Raw genomic sequence first — 6279 nt, forward strand, 5'->3', positions numbered from 1 at the left:
CTAAAATATGATAATAACTTTTCATATGATGGTGTTCTTTTTCTTTTTCAAAATTTTTTAAAATATATATATATATATATATATATATATATATAGTGTTCATTAAAGATGGGCTAAAGGCGAATTGGTAAGCCATAATTTTTAGAGTTTGTTGCAAAGTTTGCTGTAGCTAGTAGCTACCACCTACCAGTATGAAGAACATCGATTTTATATATTTTTACCATTTTAAAAAAAAACCATCACATATGCTCCAGAATAATAAAATCACTGTTTTCTCAAACAACTATCTCAATTTGAGTCATTACACCTCTACTATATATGAATTATCATGTATTCTATATGGAGAAGTAAGGGAAAAATACATAAAACCATCCTAAACTTTCAATAAAGTTTGAATTTGCTTCCAAAAATTTTTTCATTGCAATTTCCACCCTAAACGTTGACATAATATTAATTTTCTCCCTTTAAACTTTTTCTTTATTAGAATTTTGCAAAATTGATTAGATAATATTGAAAGTGCTTTTTTGTTTTAATAAAATCAGTAGTGCTACATGCAACAAATTGTTTACTAACAATATTTATCAAATGATATGTGTTCATTTATTATCGATGAAATACCGATATAACCTACATATAGATGAGTGAATATTAAAAAAAAAAAAACCAATTCAATATTATCATATTATTTAGTAGCATTTTCATAACTCTAACATTATTATAATAAAATATGTCTTGTTTTGATCAAATTTAATAAAAAATAAAAGATAAATAAGGAGAGTACATTGTTTTTGGTTTACTTTTTTTTAGCAACTTTGTTTTAAAATTTGACATATTTTATAATATAAGCAAGCAATTTTATACTAGCCAATCAATTTTGTCAAATTCTATCAAGAAAATTCAAAAAATGGAGCAGAATGGTATTATGTCAAAGTCAAGAGGGGACATTGCTAAAAAAAAAAATGTTTGGAGAGCAAATTAAAACTTGAGTGAAAGCTCAACTGGCATTGTGTAATTTTTCCAAAAAAAGAGAATGGAAGGGTACAAAGACTAATAAAATAAAAACTCAGCCCTATACTCTGTAATTTCAGATTACTTTTTTATTTTGTTGAAATAAAACTTAGGTAGACATGCATAATGGTTAACCAAAAAAATAAATGTTGAAATAAAATATTGTGAGGAGCCATAGAAATGCGGTAAAACAAATATTTGAAAGATTTCACAACGTTGATTAATTGCCATCCGAAACAGAGACTAGAATTACATTGTTTCAATAATCTTTATGCTACCAATAAAAATAGTTGCCTTGTGAAAGAGTTTTTTTTTTTTTTTTTTTTTTTTTTTTTTTTTTTTTTTTTTTTTAAAGACATAGAAGTTGGTTTCACAAAAAAAAAAAAAAAAAAAAAGTTGGCAAAAGTGTTATGTTAGCACATACACTCGTTTATTACACAAAGAATTATTATTGTTATTGAAAAGAAAGTTTCATTTTATTTTAAAATATTCTCTATTTTTGTTCACCAAAAAAAAAAAAAAATTATATATTTTTTATTTGTAGCCCGTCACAGTAATTATTTTAAAATGCTTACTCTAAACATATGTAAATGACTGATCACATTCATCATAATTGTCAAATATATCTATCACCAAAAAATAAAAATTGTACAAATATAACCCTATTCTATCATATTTTAATGCTTAATTTTTTCTTTTTTTTAAACAAATCATCATAACCTTTTATCTTTTTTTGCCAATAAAAATGAATGCTTAAATTCAATAAAATAGTTATTAAAATTAAACAACTTTTAGAAGTTATAATTCATTTAAAACGAAACAGTTATAAACTGTTAGATGATCAATGTAATGGCTAAGATGATTAGTTAAAGAAGTTTATATCGGATCTGGAAATTGGACTTTTTATTTCTTAATAGCTAAGATGATTAGTTAAAAAAAGTTAGTGTTGGATTCCTGAGGCAATTTGAGATCTATTAATTCTTTGGAAACAAAAAATATATGTCTAAATAGATTAAGCACAATATGGTTATGAAATTATGTAGAGACCACATATGGTCGATGAAGTAAACAAGCATCTGTCTTTTTTTCTTCTTCCACTTTGGTTGAAACGGTAAATCCAAAAATTAGTCATTGAATTTACTTAACGATTTGGCTAGATAAAGTAATTTAATACTATCAAGGATCTCATCAGAGAGAATTATGCATCGTGTATGTCCTTGCATGAAAACAAGGTATGCACTTCCTGCCCCTTTAGTTTGTCCAACACAATTACTAAAAAGTTGGGGACACTGAGAACCAATAATATAAGTTATGACTTAAGCAAAAACACATTCGTTTTCACATTTTAAAATTAAGAGCAGAATCCGAAACAAAAGAAGCCACTAGAAGACGCAGTCTGAATGCAATCAGGAAAAAAATTAACCAAAATCAAAATCAAATTCAAACGAATAAAAGTGCTGGTACAATATAATTAACTGAAAATCGAATGCTAATTGGTGGCCAAAACGTTGAGATGAAAGAATTAGGACTGCAGGATAAGTAACAGATTAAATGTAATAATTCAAGCAGAAAGAAGAAAACACATAATGAGCTTCACTATGGAACAATTATATTGTGCAAAGAATTGGTCAAGTGAAAATGTAAATGAGATTAAAATTTTTAACATTTATATGTGGAAGTATCAAAGTATAATAAACTCACTTGTCTAACAAAAAATGATTGAAAATGTTATTCCTTATTCAAGAGACTCAAATGAAGTAGTTTTTAATACTTATAATATGATTGCTTGCGTACCTGTTGCTTGCCAACATGCACAATTTTCACCTGAATATCACTCAAAGGTACCTTCAACTCATTGAGGATGGAAATGACAAAGACTGACGATATAGGTCTTATGATATCAGACTGTCTATCACTTTGAACACTGCATGTCCTTTTAGAAACTTATCCCTGCTAGTGGCATATTTGGGATTCATGACACTAGTGAGTATTGGAGCTTTGGATGCAAATTTTCAACAGAGACATTCAGCACATTGTATAATGAAAGACGGCCACCTCCAACTGAACTCGCATAAATGTAGTGGATGAGAGGCTTCCTCAATACCTATAAGACCATTTTGATAGCCAAAACCTGGTGCAAGAGCATGGGACTGACAAGCATTTTCTTTTGGTGCATTTCGACTTCAAGCATTGTTCATCATCAGGTTCCACAGCACTCTTGTACAAATGATCTATGCATCCTTTTAGAGACTTAATCAAACAATCTTTGTTTCAATATATGACCAGTTGGAACATCAAGAAAATTCAAGAGTAAATTTACAAAGTCTTCCTTTGCTTCTGCGTAACAAAAATCTTGTTGGATTTGCTTACCATAAGCTTTACAGTAATATTTCCTTGGTCTTGATTTATATTAGTCTCCCTCTTTTGCTTTACTACTATTAGAGATATAAAACTGCTTCCTTGATAAACAAGAGGTGCTGGCTTATGTTTCAAAAGGGTTTACCAAAAAGTTTCATTTTATTTTAAAATATTCTTTATTTAAAAATATTTCTTTACATTCTTTGGTCCAGAAAAGCTGGACATAATGTTCATAACACTTTCATACATTGTACAAGCAACTTGTTCCCATTGTTTTTGATTTAGAGCAAGAAAGCCTTGTAATTGTTCCCATGGGAATTGTCAAGAAACTAAAAAAGACTTCGACAAAATCATTATCTAATTCAACAAAAACAACTTTTGATAGTCACCAGGTTGAGGTGATTTGGACAGCAACCAGGTCCAAGACCAAATGGGTAAGTGGGCTAAAAGTGAGGCCCAATAGGAAGAGATCCAGGATAGCACTAAAGATGAAATGAGTGCAAGAAAGGGTCATTTTGAGGCTGGAAACAAAGAAGAAGCTGAAGGAAATGGGAATAAGCTCAGAGGGCATGCTTTATGGAGCCAAGAAACATGCGAAACCATACTGGCTCAAGGATTTTGTTACGCCAAGGCGGCATTGAGACTTTTTCGGAGAGCCATAGCTCATAACTGTTTTTTGTTATCCAATTTTGTTATTTTGTTATTGTTGTTGAGAGTAATTTTGTAAGAGGGGACTATATAATCTGTAGGGCAGCATTTTGCCAAGGATGTTGTTGAATGAAGAAAATTCTTGTGAAGGGAGTTGGGTACTGACTCCAAGAGTGCAAATATTTCCTATCACTAGTGCTTTCATTGAGAGAAGCCACGAGAAACAAGGAGCTTGAGACATCTTGAAGACTATGGAGGTGAGTTTCAAACAACACGCCTACGACCAACTTGCCAAATTGTCTGCACTGCTTGAACAACGCATGGCTGTTACTGACCAGCACCTGACTCAATTGTCTCAGATGCGACGAGATCTCGACTCAACAGTGGAATTCACAGTAGCTCCGCCCAGTGCTAGGGCTGATAATATCCAAGTTGGGGGCTCTCGAAACTCAACCGGCATTCCTCAGGTGGACATGAATTTGCTGCTCAAGACCTTGAAGGTTGATGTACCACGATTTGACGGAACGAATGTGGAGAACTGGATCTATAAGATCAAAATTTCTTTTTCCCTGCACTAAGTGAATCCCGCGATGCGCCTAGCAGTTGTGGCCTTTCATACCTTCTATGTGGTATCAGTGGATGGAAAAGGGGTGGCGTTCTGTCTAGCTAGGACATATTCCTCCATGAGCTACGAAAGAGGTTTGGTGTTTCCATCTATGATGACCCGTTGGGATGAATTTCTAAACTCATCCAAACTGGAAAGGTATCTCAATACCGTGCAGAATTTGATAGCCTAATGACTCAAATTACATGGGTGCCTGAATTGATGTTCCTCAATTTCTTTGTCTGGGGATTGAAACTTGATATCCGTAGGGAAATTTTGATGGCTTGACCTTACGATTTGTTCGATGCCATGGCAAAAGCACAGTTGTTTGAGGATCATATTGAGGACCTGTTTGGGAGCCACCGGAGGGAAGGTTTTTGAGCTTTGGAGACACCGCCGCGTAGTACTGTGGCTGGTTCTTCCCTTGGCCACAAACCAACTTTTCCAGATAACAGAGAGGTAATATCAATCTCTCGCACTGGACAACCAACAGTTGGAACCTCCAAATTTCTGATCAGACGTTTGACATCAGCGAAACTTCATGACAAACGAGAGAAGGGCCTTTGTTTCAGTTGTGATGAAAAATACCACAGCTACCATAAGTTCAAGAACAAAGTGTTGCTTCTATGTGGTGAGGATGCTGATGCTGATACGCTAGAAGAGATCGAGCCGATAGGGGAAGGCATCACCGACGACGATGAACTCGAAGTAAGTCTTAATACTCTCTCAAACTTTGTGAACCCTCATATCTTTCAAATATTGGCTCAGCATGATACCGAAACTCTAGAAGTCACCATAAATACAGGCAATAATAATAATTTCATTTAAGAAGCGTTGGTAGAAAAATTAGGCCTTACGTGGGGCTTGGATGTGGTGCTTGGCATTTTGAGATGCAGGGACACCATTTTGAGGTGGATTTGTATGTACTACCCATATGGGGCTTGGATGTGGTGCTTGGCATGCAGTGGTTACGAACCCTTGGTCTTTGTTTGCATGATCACGGTGAACTGACTATAGAGTTCCAATGGAAAGGCAAGCAGGTGAAATTAGCTTAGAAATCTTAGTTCTCAACCTGGCAAGTTACTTTTGCTTAATTTAGTATAATGCTTCTGGAAGGTGATGTGAAGGGGGTTTATCGGTTGTACATAGTTCCACCTTCGGCGGTGGAGGGTTGTATCTCAAGGCCCGATGAGGTGTCACAAATGGAGGAGGCATTACCACCAGCAGGCAAGGGCATTTTGCAGCAATTTCGACAGGTATTCGATGAACTTATATGCTTACCACCTATCCACAACATTGACCACAGGATTCATGTACAACCTAGTTCTATTCCAGTTAATGGCCAGCCATATCGATATCCATATTTTTAGAAAGATGTCATGTAAAAGATGGTCACTGAAATGCTCGAATGTGGGTTTATTCGACAAAGTAACAGTCCATATTCTTCCCCTGTGCTATTGGTGAAAAAGAAGTAAGGCTCTTGGAGGTTTTACGTCAATTATAGGGCACTCAATGGGATCACGATTAGAGACTGCTTTTCGATCCCCACCATTGATGAGCTCTTAGATGGATTAAGAAGGGTAGAAGTGTTCTCCAAACTAGATCTCCGCACCGGGTATCACCAAATTTGAATGGATCATAGGATGTGCACAAGACAGCAT

This window comes from Ziziphus jujuba, chromosome 10 (genome assembly GCF_031755915.1).
Source record: "Ziziphus jujuba cultivar Dongzao chromosome 10, ASM3175591v1".
NCBI classification, from domain to species: Eukaryota; Viridiplantae; Streptophyta; class Magnoliopsida; order Rosales; family Rhamnaceae; genus Ziziphus; species Ziziphus jujuba.